This window comes from Entelurus aequoreus, linkage group LG02 (genome assembly GCF_033978785.1).
Source record: "Entelurus aequoreus isolate RoL-2023_Sb linkage group LG02, RoL_Eaeq_v1.1, whole genome shotgun sequence".
Taxonomy (NCBI): domain Eukaryota; kingdom Metazoa; phylum Chordata; class Actinopteri; order Syngnathiformes; family Syngnathidae; genus Entelurus; species Entelurus aequoreus.
Window position 1 is genome coordinate 30,904,371 of NC_084732.1, and position 26,786 is coordinate 30,931,156.

Here is a 26,786-nt window from a genome sequence, read left to right on the forward strand (position 1 = left end):
CTGATTACTCACTGCAGACTTTATAAAAGCCAACAAACATAATAAAACATCACTTACTGTGCAAAGTCGGCTGTCATTAGGATGCCGACTGCTCAGATGTTCATATATTCCCATTTAGATGAAACATGACTCATAATCCTCACAAATAAACGGGGTAGGTGCGGGGGGAACAAGCACTTTCTGCTTCGTTCTCGCCAGTTCTGGGTCCTAACTTGTCGGATTATATCCTTAGCCATCTACTTTAAAACAATTTTTAAAAATCCATCCGTCATCTCGTCTTTCATAATGATTGTAAATAAGCAAAATTCCCACAAAAAACTGCAGTTCCCCTTTAAAAAACCCTGATCTAGTGTATACAACTTGTATTTGAAGCTGCATTTTAAATGCAACAGTGTTAGAATAACTATGTGTAAGTTATCACACAACTCTTATGCTTAAAGGCCGTTGCTATAGTTATCAATTGTGCTGAAGTTGTACTTCTCTATCTGTGCAAAGGGACAGCTGGCAATCCAAAAGATTGCGAGTCGTCTCGTATCAGTGTTGTGTCCAGGCTTGGACTGCTGACTGCCAAGGCAGAACATCGAGTACCGTGACGCAGACAAAGCAGAGACAGGGCGATATCCCGAGTGTCAGCACATTTGCATTTCTGAATAATCATATATTGTGTCTAAATGGGGCCGCTGTAATTACCCCCATTCCTTCAGCAGCAGCTTCAGTGATGTAACCAGGGACCTCCCAAATAAATACTGGAGCACATGGGCTGGACTTTAGAGCGTAGTTTGGATCTGTAACTAGAGTACAGCCCAAAAACGTCTCTCCTCATTGAACCAAATTGAACTCTGTCTCTGCATGATTCCTTGCTTCTTGTCTGTTTAATAGATGTCATCAGTGTTTGAACCTGACAAACAGTGAACGACGTATTGTAATGCTATGTATCATCATATCACAATATCGCAAAACTGCATCGTATCATGATGCGCATCTTATCGTGAAGTCCTTGCCAATACCCAGCCCCTACCCATGAGTAGTATTCCAGGAGTCGTGCACTGTTTGACACTTTGCATAAGAGTTGTGCGATACAGAAGAGATACGATATAAATGATATGAATTTGGCAGATGATAAAGCTTTTCATACTATTGTCATATCGTGGTAATGCGTGTTGATGACACATTCTAGCTGCGTCCTGCAAATTTGGCAGCGACCAACGAACAAACGCATCGTCAACGCAATGTAGCGTTCTCCTTTCACAATCCTCTTAAAAGTGCCCTCATCACTGGAGGACGAGGGCTAACTAAACATGCTACACTACACACCGTAGGAGGATACACGAAGCTATGCTACCCGCTAAAGCTAGAGCTCATGAACGTAAAAAGGTGTGGGCCGATCGATACAAATATCGACAGTAAAGACACCAAGTAGAGTATCAGTATTTAGTACAGTAAATAGATTGATATTTTTTCTTATCACAAGTTTTTTTTGGTTGTCTTTATCGTTTACAAACTCAGGAGGGCTTCAAGTGTAAAAACCAAAGTTTTTGCTTACATTTAGTTATTTTGGCATTGTTGAATTTATTCTGTTCAACATTTTAAAAAAGGGAGTAAGGAAGTAATTTAAATATCTTACACTGCGATCCTGTGCTTTGTCTGATTATAGTTGTGATTTTTTTTGAAAAATTATAATTAACTGATCTGGAAAATTTGAAGTATCAGTATAACCATTGGTATGAACAATACTGCACCTATACCTACTTAGTATTGGATCCATACCTACATTTGTAGTATTTAAACAACAGAAGAATAAGTGCTTATTACATTTCAACAGAAGTGATTAATAATAGTTTTGAGAAACTAATACAACTGAAAATTACGCAATATGTTACCACATACTGTATGTCAGCAGCCAAGTTAGAAGCCCTTGCAACCAATTTTGAAATTATCATAGCAAATAATATATTGTGATATATATCGTTATTGCAAGAGGCTACAATATACTGTATATTGCATTATAGATTTGAATCCCTATTTTTCATGAAATGGAACAAAAAAACGAAAGCTGGAATATCAACAAACTATAAGGCAAACTAGGCACAACATCAACACAAAATGAAAATTAAAGCGGTTCCGTGCGCTGCAGCTTTATATCCTTAAAGCGACTGTGCACACCATTCAGGGGTGATTGCTTTCCAAAGGACACATCCTGCAAGGGTATTACATTTGCAATGTTTCTCGGGAGCAATAAATACCAAGACAAATAGCCTTCACCCCTACGTGTGCATGGAATAAACATTATAAATGACTTTTAAGAATCAAATCGCATGCAGTTGAAATGGATAGAGGGCATGTAGCAGACATTTGGCAATTTGAGTAATCCCCACAAGATATATACATTGTGTGATTGTCAGACTATTACTTTTGGACACAAGAGAAATGTTTGTCTTCCACTGAAGAGTACCAGCTCAGGTCGGTTCTACTCAAAAACCAATACACAAGCGCCCCCACAGCTAAAACACACCAACAAGCTAATGTTAGCATTAATCTTTATTTATGTCAGATTTAGTCGTGTATTCACGTGTGAGTGTGAATGTTGTCTGTCTATCTGTGTTGGCCCTGCGATGAGGTGGCGACTTGTCCAGGGTGTACCCCGCCTTCCGCCCGTGTGCAGCTGAGATAGGCTTCAGCACCCCCGTGACCCCGAAAGGGACAAGCGGTAGATAATGGATGGATGGATTCGCGACAATGACGAATCCGTTTGATCAATGAGCAGCCAGAGTAGGGTATCAACTAGTGTTCTGAGGAAAAGACATAACTATTATAACGACAACAAGACTTGTAAAGACACTTTGTAAAAGTGAGCAAGCATTACTGCTACTGCTAAGTTAGCACGTAGCCACAAATAGCTTCCCCATCAACAAAAAGAGCTCCAAACTATCCCCATTGCTTTATATATTTTTTTTTTTAAAGACAAAATGTCACTGCGGTAAAAAGTCATATTTGGAGTCCAAAGACCAATAACTAGGTGTATAACTCGACTAGATATGTCCGTAGAAGCCATGCAAAGCGACGTGTCTACATGGCGGCCATCTTGGCTGGAGCCACTTTCCCATTTAAGGCAATACAATACATATACATATCATGAAAATAAATGTGCTTATTTTTCAATCGCGTTTTAGGTGGTTTACTTTGTCAACATAAAAACATGTACTATTAATACACAACCAATTCTTAGTCAAAGAAATATCTCTGAAAGATTATTCCTACTGTCTTTTTTTTCATCTGTACGGCATATTTTAGATACGTGACAAAACATTTAAAATGCAAAATACCATTTTAAAAAGCTTAGAAAAAATGTTTCAATGGTACTTGAACAATTAGGATGAATATTGAGGGAGCTACAATTTTTTTAAGTTAAAGAACCAGTTCCTCTTATGTCTTGAATTACCCATTAAGACAATAGAGAAACGAGTCACCTATATTTTGGAAAACCAACTTCAAAACATCATAGCTCCCTTATTGTTGGTCATAAATGCATTAATTAAAAAGTAAATGGATTAGTCCAGTAACCCAAAGAAAATCACCTAATGAAAAATATAAAAACTTGAATAATTATTTTATTTAGTTAATTAGCAGCAAGAGTTTACTTACTGTATGGCATACCGTTTTACATACTAATTGTGAATGGTTTATAAAACATCATGAAATGCCATTTAGAGCGAATAATTGTGTATTAGTATGATCTGACCATAGTGAAGTTTCTCTGTATGAAATGTTACACAATTTTCGTTGATTTTTTAATGGCGGCGGCCTCGGACATACATTTTTACATACATGGAAGCTGCTTTTATACCCAATCATGGCACCCATCTGTTCCCAATTAGCGTGTTCACCTGTGGGATGTTCCAAATAAGTGTTTGATGAGCACTCCTCAACTTTCACAGTCTTTTTTGCCACTTTTTTGAAATATGTTGCAGGCATCAAATTCCAAATGAGCTAATATTTGCAAAAAATAAATTTTTCCAGGTCGAACGTTAAGTATCTTGTCTTTGCAGTGTATTCAATTGAATATAGGTTGAAAATGATTTGCAAATCATTGTATTCTGTTTTTATTTACGATTTACACAACGTGCAACGTGCTGGTTTTGGGTTTTGTACATAACGAAGAGGGCCAGGAGCCCAAGGTGTCAGGGCCAGACATCAAAATATGGATGTTTCTAACATTCTTTGAGACTTTGTTTACTTATTTACAAAGTAAAGACATCAGCTTTCAAACTGCACTGTCAATAAATTCATTATTCTACCCTCGCTACTCATTTCAAGCGTGTGCAGCTAGACAGATAGTTAACAGCATGAAGAAAAAGGAGCTCAAATTCAGTGCTACGTCTATTGAACCAGATTCTACACTCAACACTTGAACTTAGCCAAAAGTCAGTTTCGATCGCAAGAGTTAAACAGCCAAAAACAACACAATTATGAATACAAAAGACTTCAAAGTCAGCAAATTCAATACATTCATACTTTGTTGCCCAGTCGCTGTTGAAAGTCAGATTTTTGCAATTTATTTTTAATTTTCTCAGGGTCAATAGTGCCATATTCTTCTACTCACCCCATTAGCACTTCATTGTGACACATGCTTTGACCCTGCGGGATCACGGGAGTACTGCTTACATGACCAAACCTGTTTTGGATGGTTTCATCAAGCGGGCAAAAAGAAAAGCTTTGGCGGCCCGGATGTGGCCCGCGGGCCGCCGGTTGAAAATGACTGCCCTACTAGCTTAGGCGTGTTTAGTTATATCTATGGACAGCTCTTGCCAGCTAATGACAGACTATTGTCACTTGAATTTGATGTTAATAGAATCAAATATGTCTCTTACTTGTTAAAGGAAAGTTCGTGAGAAGGATTTTTCAAAATTTCAGTCGTGAAAGTACCTATGCCCGTATCATGCCATTAGAGTGACATACTAGAATATTCTCCAGTGTATTCTGAGACCGCAGTTGTTAAATAGACACGCTGTTGCCACGCCTTAAAGACTATCTGCCTTTGGGACAACCATCCCCACATCTTTGTCACGTACTGCAGTGGCTCCTATTCCATACTGTCGGACCAGTTTCTTTACATGCAAAGTTTTGTCATTCAAATGTTCTGCAAATGATTTCCAATTGTTAAAAATCAAACAGGCGCAAACACAGCAGAATACTACAAGTGTGTGAGGTGAACAATAGGCATGACAAACAAGAGGGCAGTGTTTCATTTCTCCAGCATGGGGAAACTGAGCTTGGTTGGAAGATGGATTGTTTATTCACAATAGACCTCACATCCCTGGAAGGCGATGAACCTTTTGTGTTGTTTTTGTTCTTCCACTGAGCTGCTACCCAGACAAAGACATACTTTTTATTGACTTCACCTGATGACATAGATACATCTTCCATGTCATTTTATCAGCTTGTTTTCATGTATTTCACACTTCATTTTCTCCTTGGTACTTAGAGTCCAAACCTAGTAGTAACTATAAGGGTCGATAGGCCACGTTATTTTTGCACTGCATTGTGGGCCTGGGTAGCCATAATTGTTGGACACGGGTTTGGTTTACAATGTGAAGGCGATTAACAAACAGGATTAAAAGGGATCGTACAAAGTTAAAAAAAACAAGGGACCGAACAGAGACAAACTGTACCCAACTCCAAAGGCTTGTTACGTGGAAAAAAATAATAACAAATGGTGGAATTGACTCACATGACTTATGAGCACGCCCGATGGACTAGAGATTTAAGTCAAGTAAAACAAACCTGTCTATAGTTTGTCTACGGAGTCAATTTTAATACCGGTGAAGAATTTCAGAATGCAAAGTCTGTTAAGGCACATTGTCCTTTGTTCAAATTGCGTAATCTGCGGCTTTAATCTGTTATGTGTCCAAAATGCGAGGTTCTCTGGCCTCGTTCCATAAGCAGGTTTCCCCGAAAAAACAAGCCCATTATCACTTTTATAAACTTTGATCACTGCGCTACTTCTCCAAAAAATAATACTCATACATTTTTGTGCTTATCCAAGTTTAAAAGTAAACAGACAAAATGCTTTCTTCCAGAATACTGTAAATTGTTTGTAAACTCGCCCGCAGCTAGATTGGCTAACGCTAACACCCTACCAAATTCTACATGTGAAACTGAATAAAACATGCGTCAAATCAAACTTACTTGCTGTACAGCTTTCTTTATTCCTTCTCCAACATATTCAGTAGCCTTATCAAACTTACAAAACACCCACTCTCTGTCTCACCGCCTCTCTCTCAGCTAGCTAACTGCTGCGCTAACAAAGCTAAGCTAGTCCCGGTCCAAAGCAACTGCGCTCCGAAGGCGTCTGCTCCCTCACGCTGCTGCTACTCTTGGCCTGTTGCTCCGAAGACCGCAAGAACTTGACTCAGTGAAAGAAACAACGTGAGTATGGCTCCCTGCTCTTTGTGCACCGTTCTCATGGATAGGTTGGCCCTACTAGTTAGAGCAGAGTAATTTCATAACTTAAGAAGCAGCGGACACATTTGCTAGCGTTAGCTGTAGCGAGTTGACTAGCCCAGTTTGTAGCAGCCCTAAGCGGCCTACAAGCCATGGTGAACCGGTTAAGATGCATAAAAGATTTAGCCCTTTAGCTACACCTACACCTCAGTCTACCGGACACCACACCTTAGTCATAGGGGACTCCATCACCCGGAACATACAGCTGAGTAAAATAACCATAATTAAGTGTATTCCCAGGGCCAGAGCAGCCGACATTAAGGCTAGTCTTAGGGAGCGAACTCGCAACATGCCTAGTAAACACGTACGACAGGCTAATCGCACCACTAGCTGGGTGGCAAATAATGATGCGTTAAATCTATCGCAGCACTAAGCAAATAATCTCAAGATCCGCATTGTATCAAGATATCATAGATGTGATCGAAATTATTTAAGGCGCACCACACAAAATAAACGTAACATTATTAATATCAGTACTACGGATACCATTAACAAAAATGCCTCAAAACAGCCAAACTCCCAAAACGATATTGGTTAATGAGGTCATCAGAGACAACAATCATAACGTCATTGGTCTCAGCAAATTTTGGCTAAAACCAGATTAATTTTTCCCGCTTAACGAGGCATCTCCTCCTAACTATACGAGTGCACATATTGCCTGTCCCCTTAAAAGGGATCGATGGGTCGCAATAATATCCAATGAAAACCATAAACTTACCCTTAACCTAAGTAATAAATATAAATAATTTGAGATGCTTACTATGAGGTGTGTCACGACGCTACCTCTCTATCTGGCTGTTATCTATTGGCCCCCTGGGCCCTATTCGGAATTTATCTGTAAATTATCAGAGTTTGTCGCTGATCTAGTTACGCACACAGGTAATATAAAAATAATGGCGGATTTTAATATCCATATGAATATCCAGTCAGACCCCCCGTGCGTGGAGCTTCTGACTATAATTGATAGCTGAGGTCTTACACGAATAATAAATGAACCCACGCATCGCAACGGTAATACAATAGACCTAGTCCTTGTCCATGGTGTCACCACCTCCAAAGTTATGGTACTCTCGTACACTAAAGTAATGTCCGATCATTACCTTATAAAATTTTAAATTCTGACTCATTGTCAACAAGCTACCAATAACCAGTGCTTTAGCAGCCGCAACATTAATGTCAAAACTACAACTCCTGCTGGCCTACTGCCTTCGGTAATGGCACCAATATGTGGGCTCTACAGATAATTTCACTAATAACTTTAACGATGCCCTGAGCAACGCCATTGATAGTATAGCACCGTTAAAGATAAAAGAGGCCCCTAAAAGGCGTACCCCCTGGTTCACAGAAGAAACCAGAGCTCTTAAACTATCATGTAGAAAGCTGGAACGCAAATGGCGTGCAACTAAACTTGAAGTTTTCCATCAAGCATGGAGTGATAGTTTAATATATACGTGCTTACCTTAGCTAAAACTAATCACTACTCCAATCTCATCCGCCTCAATAAAAACGATCCTAAATATTTGTTCAGTACAGTAGCATTGCTAACCCAACAAGGGACTCCTCCCAGTAGCTTCACCTACTCGGCTGATGACTTTATGAATTTCTTTAATTAGAAAATTGAGGGGGCAGCACGGTGGAACAAGGGTTAGTGCGAGTGCCTCACAATACGAAGGTCCTGAGTTCAATCCCAGGTTTTTTTGGGATCTTTCTGTGTGGAGTTTGCATGTTCTCCCTGTGACTGCGTGGGTTCCCTCCGAGTACTCCGGCTTCCTCCCACCTCCTAAGACATGCACCTGGGGATAGGTTGACTGGCAACACTAAATTGGCCCTAATGTGTGAATGTGAATGTTGTCTATCTGTGTTGGCTCTGCGATGAGGTGGCGACTTGTCCAGAGTGTACCCCGCCTTCCGCCCAAATGCAGCTGAGATAGGCTCCAGCACCCCCCGCAACCGCAAACGGGACAAGCGGTAGAAAATAGATGAATGGATAGAAAATTTAACTCATTAGAAAGGAGATTAAAGATAACACGTTCCAGCTACTAATGTGTTTATTTGTTTTAAAAAAATAACTTGGTCAAAAGATTTCAGTGTGTGCAGAAATACTTTTTGAGCGCATTCAACAATACCGCCGTAATGATATCCACGATAATTTTGATCCAAGATAACCGTAATCTAAAATTTTCAGAACCTTACAACTGGTAAAATAACAGCGATTAACCAAAAACAAAAATCAACAAAAAGAACAAGTTCTTTTTAACACGAGTTCTTGGATATACTCATACATTTTAAGCTTTTACATTCCAGACACCTAGAAAAAGCACTCACTCGTTTTAGAAACCTTTTCCTGCGCTCGCTGTTAATGGAAAATGATAAGAGTGTTTATCCTAATTGAAATGTATGTTAGTGCAGAGCTGCCCGCTAAATTGGAATCTTGGCCTGGCAGCACGGTCTGCTAACTCGCAGCTGTCCAGCCACACTGCGGATTAGAAGACTATCACTACTACTGAGATGCAAAAGAAGATTAAAAATGGCAGCTCATGAGGAAGGCTAGCCCGTCCTAATCGGAGGACCTGCTCGAGTGAGACGTAAACTGAGCTTTGTTGACGATGTGTTCATGGTTCATGCGGAAGCTCCATTCTAGATAAGTTTTTGTTGTCCATTTCAAAAATATATATATGTAAAATTCTCACTAAATCATCTTACTGGCAAAGTTATATTACACACACATGCAAGCAGACTATGATACCATTCAAGATGCAGTGACTATTACTCAGAAAGAGTGAACATTCCATCCTTCAGGGTGCAAGATGACGTCGCCGTCCAATTACCAGATGCTTGCGTGTAATTTCGCAGCAATGCAAAACACCTATAGTGTCTTTTCATCCTGTTGACTGGGTGAAGACGATGTGTCGACACGCTCGCTAGCCATGCGGTGCGAGGAAGAGGAGGATGGGGAGGAGGAGAAGGGGTTGGTGGTGGAATGGCGATAGGGCTAGGAGGGGAGCAGACTGGAGTGGCAAAAAAGAAAAAGGTGGCTGAAATACAGTGGGACGAGGGGGGAGGGGGGGGTGGAGTCACTGCGCTGCTACTGTTTTTGGCGAGGTCGGCAATTTAGACAGCAGCCCCAGAGGGGACAGAAGGGAAGTAGAAGTCCACACATGCTGGAGAAAAGCGGAATTACTGCAGTGTCTGAATGTCCACCATAATGTCATTAAGGATGACGAGGGGTGGTCCATCAACCATCAATTATTTGCAAAACCGGCTCCCGTCAGCCATAACCACGCCATAGCAACAACAGCAACAAAAACAATCTCTTCAATCAATCTCAGACTCAACTGTCCTTTCTCACTCACGCACATGCACTATGCTCAAAAACTGTCGGACATCACAAACGGCAACACTCCACATACTGTAACTGACAGGTTGGTCCTGTATTAAATGTACATACTTTATTTTTTGTATATATTGTTTTTTCAAATCACCTGACATGTATACTGTGTATATGTACATCATTTATCAATTTATAAGTTTTTGAACATCATTTTTTATATACATGTTACAGATTATATATATCTTTTATTATTGAATGTATCAAATGTGATGAGTATTTAAGGAACCACAATGGAAACAAGCCTTTTGGCTTTTTGTGCCATCTATTTGCCTTTTTAAAGCATTACATTGATTCAATTATTTAAGATGTCAATAAACTTCTCAATCAATCAATCGTTTTATTATTTTATTTAGTTTTTTTACTAATTTAATGTATGTATTTATTTATTTTTAAGTTGATGATTTTAGTTCAAGTAAGTCATTTGTAAATCATTTGTTGGAAATAATAATTTAAGAAACATTTCAGAAGAATTGGTTTTGTCTTAAATTTGCTAGTACAGAAATCTCTGAAAACAGCAGAGAATTTTGGTTAAAAGAAGTCAACGTGTACAAAGGTTTACTAAAATATGGACTTTTGACAAGGCTGGAACCAATTGTTCATATTTTCATTTTTTCTTATGGAGAAATTTGCGTCAAGTGGCTGCCTAGTTTTTGTAGAGAGCAGGGACTAACGTTTATTGATAAGCGGCCCTCTTTCTGGGGCAAGCCGCGATTGATGAGGAGGGACGGCCTTCACCCTAACCAGAAAGACGCCATTACTTTGCTAGAAATATAGATAACTATTTGAGTCACACTTGACTGACTACACTAGAGCAAGCTCGGACACAGGCAATTACAGTGCGTGTTAGCCCGAGTGAGGAGTCAGTTAAAAAGCTCAAACTAACCAGCGTCAAGCTGAAAATTCCTGCACACAGCATTCCTCGTAGAATAATACATAACTCACATGTTTTTTTCTGTAATGACTGTGCCAGAGGTGGACATGCTTTCTACTGAGGTGGCAAATTATGACACACGTACTGTAACCGACAGGTTGGTACTGTATTAAAAACTTAATTTTTTTATTTTTATTTACTAATTTAATGTATGTATCCATTTATTTTTAAGTTGACCATTTTAGTTCAAGTAAGTAATTTGTAAATATTTTTTTGGAAAGAATAATTAAAGAAACATTTCAGAACAATTTGTTTGTATTAAGTTTGCTAGTACAGAAATCTCTGAAAACAGCAGAGAATTTTGGTTAAAAGAAGTCAATGTGTACAAAGATTTACTAAAATATGGACTTTTGTCAAGGCTGGAACCAACTGTTCATATTTTCATTGTTTCTTATGGGGAAATTTGCGTCAATATAGAAACGTTTCTAATTACGGACCCCGTTCAAGAGCCAACTAAGTTTGAAAATAGAGGTTCCACTGTATTACAGTTCTTTTGCATTAGCTTTTTGTTTTGGGAAATGTGTTGTATTGTTCCGTATGATATACAGTACAGGCCAAATGTTTGGACACGCCTTCTCATTTCAATGCGTTTTCTTTATTTTCATGACTATTTACATAGTAGATTGTCACTGAAGGCATCACAACTATGAACTTAACAAAAAAACGTGAAATAACGGAAAACATGTTTTATATTCTAGTTTCTTCAAAATAGCCACCCTTTGCTCTGATTATTGTTTTGCACACTCTTGGCATTCTCTCGATGAGCTTCAAGAGGTAGTCACCTGAAAGGGTTTTCACTTCACAGGTGTCATAGGTTTGATGCCTTCAGAGACCATCTACAATGTAAATAGTCATGAAAATAAAGAAAACGCATTGAAATGGCAGCACAGTGGAACAGGGGTTAAAGCATGCGCCTCAATACGAAGGTCCTGTGTTCAATCCCGAGCTCGGGATCTTTATGTGTGGAGTTTGCATGTTGTCCCTGTGACCTCCAAAGACATGCACCTGGGGATAGGTTGATTGGCAACACTAAATTGGCCCTAGTGTGTGAATGTGAGTGTGAATGTTGTCTGTCTATCTGTGTTGGTCCTGTGATGAGGTGGCGACTTGTCCAGGGTGTACCCCGCCTTCCGCCCAAATGCAGCTGAGATAGGCTCCAGCACCCCCTGCGACCCTGAAAGGGACAAGCTGTAGAAAATGGATAGATGGATGAAATGAGAATGTGTGTCCAAACTTTTGGCCTGTACTGTACGTTTACTTTATTTCATTGATGTTGAGTTGACTTGTTCACAGTGCAGGTCAATTCTGATTGCTTTGCCCATATGCGACCTGTATCAGATTTTTTTTTTCATGTCCGTGTGAACAGTGCAATTCCGAATTTCCCTATTCGACCCAGGCCTCTTTCGTATTTGAAAATAAATCAGATATATATGCGATGTGTCCTCAATGTGAACGCTCCCGCGCTCAGGTCGCATTCCTCCTACCAGAACATCATCAAAAAACGATAAACTTCATAATTATTCGCCAAAATGGACGGTTACAAAATAAAAAGTTGGCAACGGAGCAGAAAACAGGTGAAAATAATATGTTTTAGGAACTCAGGTAAAAGTTCCATGACTCCTGTCTCCGACTGCTCGCCCACAGACACGCTCTTCAAGCAGACATCGAAGCAAAATATCCCTTAAAACTGCCAGGGCCAAAATTATTGTCCTCTTCCTTCTTAATCTTCTATGCGCAATAATTCTGTTTAGAAAATGTTGACTTTGATTGCCACAAATGCGCCAGTACTGAGACCGACTAGTGTGGAAGCCATGTTTACTTCCATAAACACTACAGTGCGTGCGGCGACATGACGTCATGTCCGCATGCGGGTCGGATTGCATTCACATTAGAGATCACATTTTTTTGGGTTGTGAACAGCCACTAAAAAGTTTGGATTTGACTAAAAAAATCACAATTGGACATTTGACCCTGCAATGCCAACTATACCATGTTCAAACTAAAGGCATGGATAATTGTAGTAATCATTTAATACAAATATACTGTACAATTAAGATGTAATTGCAGCACCTCTAATTGTTACTGAATGGATTCAGGAGCTGCGTACGATGGCACACCCCTTATAGCATCATAGATTTATTACCCAGTGAAAATGACAACACACAACTATTAACAATTAATTAGCTGGCAATAGCGTCAAGATAATTGTGGTTTGCCTCCAAGGTAGTGGCAGTATCACCGTCTTGGGTTGTACTATGGAGTGCTATGGAGTGCTGTGGTTCATTGAAATTGTGACAGAACATGAGACCCTTCCTTGGGAAACACGATAAGGATCCCAATGCCAAACACACATCATAAGATGGTGAGTTACTTGATGAGGTGAATAGGATAGAGTGGACAAGTATGTCTCCTCCAGTCCTGGACCCAAGGGAGCCCCTGTTTGGCATCCTCATGTGGGAGGGGTTGGAGGGCCGTAAGGTTCCTAATAAGTGTGGAACTCACTAATAGTTCATGATTGAGGCTAGGGAAAGGCCATATATTGAGATATATATTGCAGCCTCCTACGATAACGATATGTAATACAATGTATTATTTGGTATGTAAATGATCATTTAACCATTTCAAAAGGGGTTACAAAGACTCCTAATTTAACTGCTAGTGTATGCGGTAACACATTACTGTATGTCATTTACAGTTTTATTATTTTCTCAAAACTATTATTAATCTACTTGCTAATTTACTGTCATTATCAAGTTACTTTCTGTTGTAACATGGTTATAGCGGCACTTCTGGTAAAATGTAATAAGCACTTATTCTTCTGTTGATTGGATACTTTACATTCATTTTGGGCGATACTATAAAATTTGGGTATTAATCCAATACCAAGTAGTTACAGAGACAGTACGGGTCATAACAATGCTGGTACTGATACTTAAATTGTTCAAGATCATTGAATGTTTCAATGATTCAAAGTACTGCTCTGTTCAAGGACTTATTTCTTGACAAAATATGGTTTAATAATATTTTGTATCGTTACTATTGATAGTTGTATCGATCCTCCCACCTTTGTTTACATGTAAAAGCTCAAGCTTGCGATTAGCATATCCTCATACGGTGTGTAGTGTAGCATGTTTAGCTATTCCACATCCTCCAGTAATGACACTTGTAAGAAACATACTTTATTTGCCACCACAGAGGCATGAGGATTGCTGACTTAGAAGTGGCTTTGCACTGTGGAGGGACATTAGCCGCTAGCGAGAGTGCTACAATGCGTTGAGAATGCGTGCGTTCGCTTGCAGCTGTCATATTTGCAGGACACAGCTAGAATGTGTCAGTGCCTGAAAAATTCCTTTAAAATGTAATTAATTATATTTACTCATTACTTTGCCAAAAACAGAACTGAATTAGTAACGGAATTACTCTTTAATAGATATAATTAATTACTAGTGAAAGTAATCAATGTGTTACTTAAAAACAACAAAACTGCAAATATGTGGCTCATGCAGTTGAGAGATGTTTCATGAGAGCAGAGTGTGTGTGCGCCTTTAAAAGGTGGTGCCTGTTGCCAAGTGACGTTAGCAAGAGCACCCTCACAGCTACATTTTAGCTCAGCTGTGTTTGTTAGCTTTGCAGCTTCAGTTTTCCATTAGAATACTGGCAGCAGCAGCTCTGTTGAATCTTTTCACTGGTTTGTGTAATAAAGAAACTGAATGTGCTTTGATGGATATCTTTTCTCGTTGTTCACAAAACCGGGTGGTGTACAATTAAAAGCTTGTTATTTCAATCATTCAATTATTTATTGTTCATAATTCCATCATTGTAGTAGTAGAAGTGTGTGGATTGTGTGTGTGTGTGCTTAGCCTACATGCTGTTTGCTGTGTGATGTTCAAGTTCACTTTAGTGTGTTGCTTACATTAGTAAAAAGTTACTTCCTGCAGAGAACTTGCTATGCTTCTGAATTCTTTTTGACATGCAACCACATCAGAAGTAGCATGCCACGTTTCATCAATTGCATCGATAACGGCATTGTAACGTACGTAAACGTAAAAATTTACATAACAGCATTTTTCCGAACAATATATATACAGTATATATATATATTTATATACACACACACACACACACACACCTACATGCGCGCACGCGCACACAGGCAGCACGGTGAAACAGGGGTTAGTGCATGTGCCTCACAATAAGAATGTACCGGGCTCTGGGTATTTCTGTGTGGAGTTTGCATGTTCTCCCCGTGACTGCGTGGGTTCCCTCTGGGTACTCCGGCTTCCTCCCACCTCCACCTGGGGATAGGTTGATTTTGCAACACTAAATTGGCCCGAGAGTGTGAATGCGAGCTTGAATGTTGTCTATCTATCTGTGTTGGCCCTGCGGTGAGGTGGCGACTTGTCCAGGATGTACCCTGCCTACTGGCCGAATGCAGCTGAGATAGGCTCCAGCACCCCCCGCTACCCCAAAAGGGACAAGCGGTAGAAAATGTATGGATGGATATATACCAGGGGTGGGCAATTAATTTTTACCGGGGGCTGCAGGAGCTACCCGAGCACTGCTGGAGGGCCACATCGACAATATTTCAATTAAATTTTGCTCAATATTATTTTTGATATATACCGTAAGATAAATAATAATAATAATAATAATAATAATTAATAATAATAGTAATACTTCAACATAGTGTGTGTAACAGCATTCCATGACTAATATAAATAAATTAACATTAATAATAAATGACAGTAAAATAAGCACACGTATGACTGAGGAGTCATAGTGTAACTTTGTGTGGTGTTTGAGTTGTCCGACTTTTTGTGTGGCCATAAACGCACCAGTGGTTTAGTGCTATGCGTGTTGGTGACAGATGACAAGTTGGTTTTGGCCTGGTTTGTAAGGCAGAAAATGACTAGTTTTTCGAGATAGAATTGTTTTACTCATGTTTTTGGTGTGGTTATGTCCGAATATAAACAGTTTTGTTCAATAAAGTGATCGATATAATTCCTGTCCTCGAAGCATCTCGATAGACGTTACAATAATTGAACGGTGTTCAATTGAACGGTGTTGACGAACACCATTGGGGCCGCTTGTTGTCACTGTCACTCAAAGTTGCATTGCAAAATTCCATAGAATAAATATGTTTATTTTGTATAGAATTCAGATGGGATTTGATTTGGTGCGCGGCATATACTTGCTGCGCGCAGCGGACGCTTGAGCAGTGCGCAATTGCGTAGGCACGCACCTTAGGTGAGGGGACGTTGCTTTGCAGTTCATGTCTTGTTGAAAACACGCCATTCCTCATCAACTTTTCTCTTTTTAGCGTCTCGGGTGTAAACCGTGCATCACTTGTCGCTGCATGTGCACCTTCACTCGCAGGTTACACACGGACACACGCCCATAAATAATACTTTTCAAAATAAAAGCAGCACAGTTGTATTGCGCGCAGGACATAGATGTTTTTTCAACTTTATTTTGTAATTGCAGCTGTTCACATTCACTCACAATCACTCACACGCATACCTCCACACGGAAGTAATACAAATAACGATTTTCAAAACAAAAGCAGCACCGTTGTATTGCACACTCGACATAGATACTTTTTTAAATTTATTTTGTAATTTATAATTGGCCTCACGCGGGCCGGACAGGGACGCACAAAGGGCCGGATGCGGCCCGCGGGCCGCATCCGGCCCGCGGGCCGCAGAATGCCCAGGTCTGATATATACAGTATATATTCCTTAGGTCAGGGGAAAAAACACGGAGGCTATTTCATCCCTGGGATGAAATAGCCTCCGTGTTTTTTTATATATACAAACCCCGTTTCCATATGAGTTGGGAAATGGTGTTAGATGTAAATATAAACGGAATACAATGATTTGCAAATCCTTTTCAACCCATATTCAATTAAATGCACTACAAAGACAAGATATTTGATGTTCAAACTCATAAACTTTATTTTTTTTTGCAAATAATAATTAACTTAGAATTTCATGGCTGCAACACGTGCCAAAGTAGTTTGGAAAGGGCATGTTCACCACTGTGTTACATGGCCTTTTCTTTTAACAACACTCAGTAAACGTTTGGGAACTGAGGAGACACATTTTTTAGGCTTCTCAGGTGGAATTCTTTCCCATTCTTGCTTGATGTACAGCTTAAGTTGTTCAACAGTCCGGGGGTCTCCGTTGTGGTATTTTAGGCTTCATAATGTGCCACACATTTTCAATGGAAGACAAGTCTGGACTACAGGCAGGCCAGTCTAGTACCCGCACTCTTTTATCATGAAGCCACGTTGATGTAACACGTGGCTTGGCATTGTCTTGCTGAAATAAGCAGGGGCGCCCATGGTAACGTTGCTTGGATGGCAACATATGTTGCTCCAAAACCTGTATGTACCTTTTAGCATTAATGGTGCCTTCACAGATGTGTAAGTTGTGAAGTGAAGTGAATTATATTTATATAGCGCTTTTCTCTAGTGACTCAAAGCGCTTTACATAGTGAAAACCCAATATCTAAGTTACATTTAAACCAGTGTGGGTGGCACTGGGAGCAGGTGGGTAAAGTGTCTTGCCCAAGGACACAACGGCAGTGACTAGGATGGCGGAAGTGGGGATCGAACCTGCAACCCTCAGGTTGATGGCACGGCCACTCTACCAACCGAGCTATACCGCCCCACAAGTTAACCATGTCTTGGGCACTAATACACCCCCATACCATCACAGATGCTAGCTTTTCAACTTTGCGCCTATAACAATCCGGATGGTTCTTTTCCTCTTTGGTCCGGAGGACACGACGTCCACAGTTCCAAAAACAATTTGAAATGTGGACTCATCAGACCACAGAACACTTTTCCACTTTGTATCAGTCCATCTTAGATTAGCTCAGGCCCAGCAAAGCCGACGGCGTTTCTGGGTGTTGTTGATAAACGGTTTTCGCCTTGCATAGGAGAGTTTTAAGATTAAGATTAAAGATTAAAGTACCAATGATTGTCAAACACACACTAGATGTGGTGAAATTTGTCCTCTGCATTTGTCCCATCCCCTCGGGGAGCAGTGGGCAGCAGCGGCGCCGCGCCCGGGAATCATTTTGGTGATTTAACCCCCAACTCCAACCCTTTGTTGCTGAGTGCCAAGCAGGGAGGTTATGGGTCCCATTTTTATAGTCTTTGGTATGACTCGGCTGGGATTTGAACTCCAACCTACCGAACTTGCACTTACAGATGTAGCTACCAACTGTAGTTACTGACAGTGGGTTTCTGAAGTGTTCCTGAGCCTATATGGTGATATCCTTTACACACTGATGTCGCTTGTTGATGCAGTACAGCCTGAGGGATTGAAGGTCACGGGCTTAGCTGCTTACGTGCAGTGATTTCTCCAGATTCTCTGAACCCTTTGATGATATTACGGACCGTAGATGGTGAAATCCCTAAATTCCTTGCAATAGCTGGTTGAGAAAGTTTTTTCTTAAACTGTTCAACAATTTGCTCACACATTTGTTGACAAAGTGGTGACCCTCGCCCCATCCTTGTTTGTGAATGACTGAGCATTTCATGGAATCTACCTTTATACCCAATCATGGCACCCACCTGTTCCCAATTTGCCTGTTCACCTGTGGGATGTTCCAAATAAGTGTTTGATGAGCATTCCTCAACTTTATCAGTATTTATTGCCACCTTTCCCAACTTCTTTGTCACGTGTTGCTGGCATCAAATTCTAAAGTTAATGATTATTTGCAAAAAAAAAAAATGTTTATCAGTTTGAACATCAAATATGTCGTCTTTGTAGCATATTCAACTGAATATGGGTTGAAAAGGATTTGCAAATCATTGTATTCCGTTTATATTTACATCTAACACAATTTCCCAACTCATTTGGAAACGGGGTTTGTATATTCCTTAGGTCAGGGGGGAAAACACGGAAGCTATTTCATCCCAGGGATGAAATAGCTTCCGTGTTTTGAGCAATGTTTAACAGATAAACCACAGCAACGTCTAAATCACGCGACCCTAATTCAGGAGCTATGATTTGAATATTAATGCCTTTTTGATGTATATTAATGCACTATTTCCCATTTTTTCTCTTTCTTTTTAAAAACAGAGCATTCAAAACTCCTAAGAGAAACATGACAACACTAAAGCGTGTGTGTGTTTGTTGCTATGCAAACAAATCTTTCTCAAATCTTTCTCATCTCACTGCTGGCATTAGGCAGCGAATAAGCCCTCCACACCCCCGCCCCTGCTGTCCACTTGTGCACGAGAACTACTTCTTCATCCAGTCCTGACCTTTAAAAATATGGTTTCTGGTGCAGGCTTTAGAAGTGAAGCTCAGGGCTGCCAGTCAACCAGAGACAAGTTCAAGCGAGGCAGCTTGAAAAAGAGAACTTCCTCTTGTCACGGAGGACAAACAGTCACAAAACCCCATCTGCTTCTCATAACTGCCATTTAAATCCATCACCCTTGTCTCTGCAGGAAGTCAACAAAAAAAAAAAAAAATGTCCCACCCGCGTTTGCTTGCCTTACCATAGATAACCATGCAGCTAATAGAGCACACTGCAGTAACGGTGAATTCCATTTCCATCCTGAAGGAAGTGACATGTGTTGTCCGTGGGCGGGTGTGGTGGATGAGTATGGAACCCCCCAACCACCACCCACCCACTACCGCCCCCTTTTTAAGTAATTTCCCTGAGGGTTTGCACTGCATTGGGGAGATAAGTAACCCAACTGAGGACAAGCCTGGCATTCTAACCCCCCTCCAGTCCGTCTGAAGAGGAATTTGACAATGCAGTATTTGTCTCTTTGCCAGCTGCAGAAGCTGCACAGAGACATGCTGATATGGAAGAGTTCAGGAGAAGACTAGTTTTTTATGTGCGCACTGCGTACAAGTATTTCAAATTGGCCAGTGGATTAACTTTAATTGGCATTTAGCTGGAGACTGGTGATTGTGAAAACAAGAGGGAAATGAAGCTGACAGTCATGGGGAAATTAAATCAAATGGCAACATGGCCATACAGTCACGACTCATCTCCACCTCCAGAACTGGCTTCCAACTAATCAACTCCAATTCTTACCAGAGCTTACAGTAGCTGGGAACTGCTGGCTTTCGATGGTCTCGTTCCTAAACAAATTTACCTCTGCATGCACTTGAAAATGTCGCTTGCACTACGACTAATGTCAGTTATTCTGTCCCACCAGGACTTAGCAGGTTTTTTGGGGGATTGTCGTCGCCTAAAATGCATAATTTCGCGGCAGCTTTTTCTGAAAGTCGCTGCAAAAGTTGCCGTGAGCCTTCCTTTTTCAATAAGATTGAATCAACTTGTGATTTTATGAATGTGTTATTAATGTTTTAAGGGTTTCTTGTAACCTTAATCTCCAAAAGCACACAATTTCAACAGCATTTGGAAAACACTCATTTTATAACACACATACTTAAAAGTAGACACTATATGGCATAAAAGCACAGCGTCTTCTCCCCTCCCCCATGTTGTAGTTTTTAGCGCTTCCATAGCGAGTCAACTGGCAGACATAAGTTAGAAATATACGCTAAAATGTATTAGAAATGGCAACAGCGAAGGATGCATGTGCATGTACGAGCCAGTCTGCCCCACAACAAGAGGAAAAGAAAAAGAAGGCAAAGCCCTTTGGGTTAATTTATACCATATATGGATCATTTGGTGGCGTAAGAAAAATATCACAGGTTTTGCAAACTCCAAACGGCTCGTTTGGCGGAAGTATGAACAAAGGCACGATTTTATGAATATTTTCGCAATGCCTCCACGGTTTGATTTCACATTTTCGGGACTTACGCAGATCACAAATACACTACAGCGGGTACCAATAGGTAAGAAATGTTGGTTTTGCATAGTAGGGCCCCTCTAAGTTGTTTTTCTTTCCAAAAAGATTTTAAGAGAGGTCAGACCAGTAGCGACATAAAGTTTTATTTGGTGCTCATTTTGTAGTTAATTAAGCACCAAAAAACATCAGGGGATTTCAAAAACACCAGAGCAGAGTCAACATTTCCATTTCAAAAAATAGGAAGTATCTGGAGGAAAATTGGTAAAAATATGGGATTTCTCTACATCACAATATCTCGCCATCTACTCATTTTTTATACAATTTTATAGCAGTTTATAGATTTAATAAATTGTAAGGTTTCCTCGTCAGGAAGACTGAAATATTGCAAACATTTAAATAAAAAACATTCAGGGCTGATTCATGTGGCTTATAGATGAGACATTTTTAACTTGGCTGACATAATTTATTCCTGGGTGTTACAGAAAGTATGAGAAGGTGTGAGCTGCTGCCTGCTCTTCCTTGCTTATATAATAAGTCTCCTATAAGGCTTTAAAGTGTGACATAGAAACGCATTGCATTGTGGGTCTTGCTGGACTCTGAATCGCTTATTTACATGGCTGAATACAAGACTCTGTGCTTAAGGTTTTTTTTGTGTGTCTTTAACAAGTTCAAAACATGCGGCACATGCGAGATCATGGACTGCCAGAATCGTGGTCATGATCACTTCATGAAAAAAAAGGATTCAATGATAATGTTCTCAATTCCAGCATGAAAGCAGAGCCGAAGGAAGTCGCGTTGTGAAGCTAATAAAAAGCCTGGATAACAGTCGTGAGACGATCAAACCTGACTATTAAACGCCATCACTTGGTACATGTTGGTGTGTTCACAGCATTTTTAAAGGCCTACTGAAAGCCACTACTACAGACCACGCAGTCTGATAGTTTATATATCAATGATGAAATCTTAACCTTGCAACACATGCCAATACGGCCGGGTTAACTTATAAAGTGACATTTTAAAATTCCCGGGAAATATCCGGCTGAAACATCGCGGTATGATGACGTATGCGCGTGACGAAGTCCGAGTAACGGAAGTTATGGTACCCCGTAGAATCCTATACAAAAAGCTCTGTTTTCATTTCATAATTCCACAGTATTCTGGACATCTTTTGCAATTTTTTTAATGAACAATGAAGGCTGCAAAGAAGACAGTTGTAGGTGGGATCAGTGTATTAGCAGCGGACTACAGCAACACAACCAGGAGGACTTTGTTGGAGCGCTAGCCGCGCTAGCCGCGCTAGCCGCGCTAGCCGGCGACTTCACCTTGACTTCCTACGTCTCCGGGCCGCCAAACGAATCGGGTGAAGCCCTTCGTCCTTCTGCCGATCGCTGGAACGCAGGTGAGCACGGGTGTTGATGAGCAAATGAGGGCTGGCTGGCGTAGGTGGAGAGCTAATGTTTTTAGCATAGCTCTGTGCAGTCCCGTTGCTAAGTTAGCTTCAATGGCGTCGTTAGCACAGCATTGTTAACCTTCGCCAGCCTGGAAAGCATTAACCGTGTATTTACATGTCCACGGTTTAATAGTATTGTTGATTTTCTATCTATACTTCCAGTCAGGGGTTTATTTCTTTTGTTTCTATATGCAGTTAAAGCAAGATGCTATCACGTTAGCTCGTAGCTAAAGCATTTCGCCGATGTATTGTCGTGGAGATAAAAGGCACTGAATGTCCATTTCGCGTTCTCGACTCTCATTTTCAAGAGGATATAGTATCCGAGGTGGTTTAAAATACAAATCTGTGATCTACAATAGAAAAAGGAGAGTGTGGAATCCAATGAGCCAGCTTGTACCTAAGTTACGGTCAGAGCGAAAAAAGATACGTCCATCGCTGCCTCTCAAGTCATTCACTGTAACGTTCCTCATCTACGAATCTTTCATCCTCGCTCAAATTAATGGGGTAATCATCACTTTCTCGGTCCGAATTTCTCTCGCTCCATTGTAAACAATGGGGAATTGTGAGGAATCGTAGCTCCTGTGACGTCACGCTACTTCCGGTACAGGCAAGGCTTTTTTTTATCAGCGAGCAAAAGTTGCGAACTTTATCGTCGATTTTCTCTACTAAATCCTTTCAGCAAAAATATGGCAATATCGCGAAATGATCAAGTATGACACATAGAATGGATCTGCTATTCCCGTTTAAATAAATAAAAATAATTTCAGTAGGCCTTTAAACTGGTATGTTTGAATCAAAGCATGTTTTATTCAGTTTCCCACGTAGTATTTAGTAGGCTGTTAGCGTTAGCCAAGCTAGCTGCGGGCGACAAACAACGTACAGTATTTTGGAAATAAACATGTTGTCTGTTTCATGAATAAGCACAAAAATTAATGAGTCTTCTTTTCGAAAATGTAGCACAGTGATCAAAGTATTTAAAAGTAATAGGCTTATTTTTTCAGGGAAACCTGTTTATGAAATGAGGCTGGAACACCTCACTCGATCTCGGACACATAAGAGATGAAAGCCGTAGATTACGCATATTTTGAAATTGAACGTAGGACAATGAGCCTTAACAGACTTTGCCTTCTGAAATTATTCTCCGATATAAAAACTGACTCAGTTGATGACATATATACAAGTTTGGCTTCGACAATGGCGGCAGCTTACTCAAATCTCTTGCTGATTGATATGTTATATGATATGATATATTTTTATTTCAAATATGCAAAAAAACAAGAGCATGCCTGATCCAATACAGTGCTATAGCCTTAACAGCCATTATAACAAAATGAAAACAATGGAGAATAAAAAACGTAAAAAAAATTAAAAAAAGAGCAATATACTTTTTTTTTCTTTTTTTTTTACATATTTGTTAAGGAGTGAGAAGAAGTTTACACTTAATTAATCCCACTCCTTTTCTTTAAATCATAAATTACTCTGAGCTAGAACTACCTGTTCACTCTATGATTGGGCGTGGAATAGGGGACAGTTTGTCTCAGTTCGGTCCCTTAATTTTTTGTTTGTTTTGTACAATGCATTTGATACCACTTTGTTGCTCTCGTTCACATTACCACGGATACAGTACAGCTATGTAAACAAAACCTATTTTTGGCAGAGATCTTTTCTGTTGTCTAATGTCCATCCATCTTTGTCAGGAAAGAAAGACAAAAACTGGATTTCCTGGCAAAAATGGGAAGTTTTGACAGCTAAGCGGAGGAGATGCCTGTTAGCTATCAAAACAAATCTGAGGAGAATGATTGCCTATGAGAGTAATTTGTAAGGCTGCAGCTAACGATTATTTTTCTATCGATTAATCTATAGATTATTTTTTCGATTAATCGGTTAATCTATAGATTATTTTTTCGATTAATCTATAGATTATTTTTTCCTTTTGCCGATTATTTTTTTATTCAAAATGAAGATGAAAAAATAAATGTAGGCCCGTTTTTTCAAAAGGCATGGCTTTTATTTACAAAAAAAAGAAGTATGGCCACTCAGTCAACATTGACAACAACATGACTAAATATTCTGTAACAATGTAAACATTTAAAACTTTTAACATTTAACAAAATTAAAAGTAGCTTATTTGCTTTTTAATGTGCAAATATAAAAGTCAACATCCAGTGCAAATCTTAATATTCTGCAATAGTATAAGCATTTCAAAAGTAAAAGTATTGCTTATTTTGCTTTAAAATGTGCAAAAATAAAGATAAACATCCAATACAAAAAAGTGCAAAACGAAATATTCTGTAACAACAGTGTAAACATTTCAACAAAAGTGAAAGTATTGCTTATTTGCTAAAATGTGCAAAAATAAAGATAAACATCCAATACAAAAAAGTGCCAATCTAAATATTCTGGAGCACTGTAAACATTAAGTATTGCTTTTAAAATGTGCAAAATAAACATCCAGTCCAACACAGTACACAATAACCAATTCTACTCATTCCAGTGAGTGTCTAACAGTTGTAATGAAGAAATGTTAGCATGTGTACATGTTTGGTTCTTTTCTTGTTTACAATATTCCCAGCAGCTGAAAATAGGCGCTCAGAAGGGGTCGATGTGGCTGGAACTGAGAGCTAATTAGCCTTCACCTCAAGCCAGGACTGCGAGCGAGCTGAGCTGCAGTTTAAGTTTCTAGAAGGTCAACGGGCTCATAGTGATGTTACTAGTAGTTGACTGGGAGGTGTTTATTATCATTTGGGGAGAGTCCGCTGCCTGATGCTCACCTGCTAAACACCTATCTGCTCCACGCTGAAGCGCTGACTACATGCGCTCTGAATACGCACTGCTGATTGGCTGATAATGCTGCGTGTGTACCAATCAGATGGTTGTGTGGGTGGGACAATGCTGCGTGTGTACCAATCAGATGGTTGTGTGGGTGGGAGAATGCTGCGTGTGTACCAATCAGATGGTTGTGTGGGTGGGACAATGCTGCGTGCTGAGACAGAGGCAGACGGAGCAAAGCAGCTTGTTAAGACTTTAGCTTAGAAACTCGTTCGGTACACCGCCGTACCGAACCGAAAGCCCCGCACCGAAACGGTTCAATACAAAACACGTACCGTTACACCCCTAGCAGATACAAATGACACATTCATGTTTTCGTGTAATGATGACAACGTATGCTCGCGCGGACGATTGACTAGTTGATGGTTTTCTTTTCAAATGTTCGTTTATAGCCGTTGTGCTGCTATGATAGGCCATTTCCGCTCGACACAGTGTGCATACAACAACATTATTAGGCCGTTTATTGAAATACTCCCACACTATTGGCATGCTTTCCCCCCCTCGCTCGCACCGCTCGCATCGTCTTCTTTGATCGTCTGCTTTGCGCTTCGCCATGACGGTAGTGTGACGTCATTATGCGACGCGTCGACGCACAAAAACGGCGTCGACGTATTTACGTAACCGATGACGTCGACTACGTCGACGCGTCGTTTCAGCCTTAGTAATTTGTATAACACTGCTCCTCCACATCAAGAGGAGCCAGTTGAGGTGGTTCGGGCATCTGGTCAGTATGCCACCCGAACGCCTCCCTAGGGAGGTGTTTCGGGCACGTCCGACCGGTTGGAGGCCACGGGGAATACCCAGGACACGTTGGGAAGACTATGTCTCCCGGCTGGCCTGGGAACGCCTCGGGATCCCCCGGGAAGAGCTGGACGAAGTGGCTGGGGAGAGGAAAGTCTGGGTTTCCCTGCTTAGGTTGCTGCCCCCACGACCCGACCTTGGATAAGCGGAAGAAAATGGATGGATGGACATGGGCTCCAGCAAACAGTGAACTTTTCTCATGCGGGGCAAAAGAGGCTGGTGGCTAATGTTTATTACAACCTACATCATTCATTTATTATTGTTTTAAATACTGGTGTCATACTTGTATACATTGCACCTGCTGATGTAGTTATGTTCAAGTTGTAAAAAAAAATTTAAAAAAATAAATAAATAAAAAAGGCAGATATGTCATAATGCCAAATATCGGCGCTGATAACCGATCGATCTGTACTGAAGATCTTCAAATAGAATAATATTTTCCACAAAACGTACATTTTTCAGATTTACAGAGTTCATGAAAGTGGGTGGGGCACTATATGATGTCATCTAACTTGAATGATTGGCCATGAAGTAAAACTTGGTGAGGAAAAGGAAAACTGAGATTTTTGGTTTGGTCATAAGATGTGCAATATTTTCTCACATTTTATACCTTGTAACAATAAAACTAAATTATTGACTTGGGGTCACAATTAGTCGTTACTAGGGATGCACAATATTTTTTTTTCACGCCGATACCCATAACTTCCTGCTTCTTAATGATAACTGATTACTTTTTATATATATTTGTTTTTTTAAATGTAGATTTGACTGCAGTTTGAGCACACCTGGATGTAAGAAAGAGTCAAACAATGGTGGATTTGACAAACTATACCAGTAGATTTGTCTTAACCAAATATGACATCACTTCTAAGGTAGAAGTAACATCATGTCCATAAATCAGTGAAGCTTATGTCCTGATTTCCATCAATAGCGAATGCAGGAGTGTGGTGATCACGTCATATTCTTCTTCATTGCTCAGAAGTAGAAACTGTAACTGTGGGCGGTCTGCTGGCCGACGGGATTTATTGTCTTCAGTGATAAGTGGGGGACGGGATTTATTGCATCTCTGATATCACAGCGGTCAAGTGTATCACAA

At 40.2% G+C, this 26,786-nt stretch overlaps 1 protein-coding gene across 3 annotated transcripts in view; it reads right to left on the minus strand.

Moving 5' to 3' along the window:
* The window catches only part of tln2a (talin 2a), a 252,396-nt gene that overhangs the window by 200,896 nt on the left and 24,714 nt on the right, over positions 1–26,786 (minus strand). The window contains exon 1 of one of the 3 annotated variants that reach the window (XM_062025035.1): positions 5,729–5,746. The exons of the other annotated variants lie outside the window; for them this stretch is intronic. The gene's annotated coding sequence lies outside the window, so the exon portion shown is untranslated. Of the gene's footprint in view, positions 1–5,728; positions 5,747–26,786 lie in introns of those variants that run through there. 3 annotated transcript variants of the gene reach the window in all.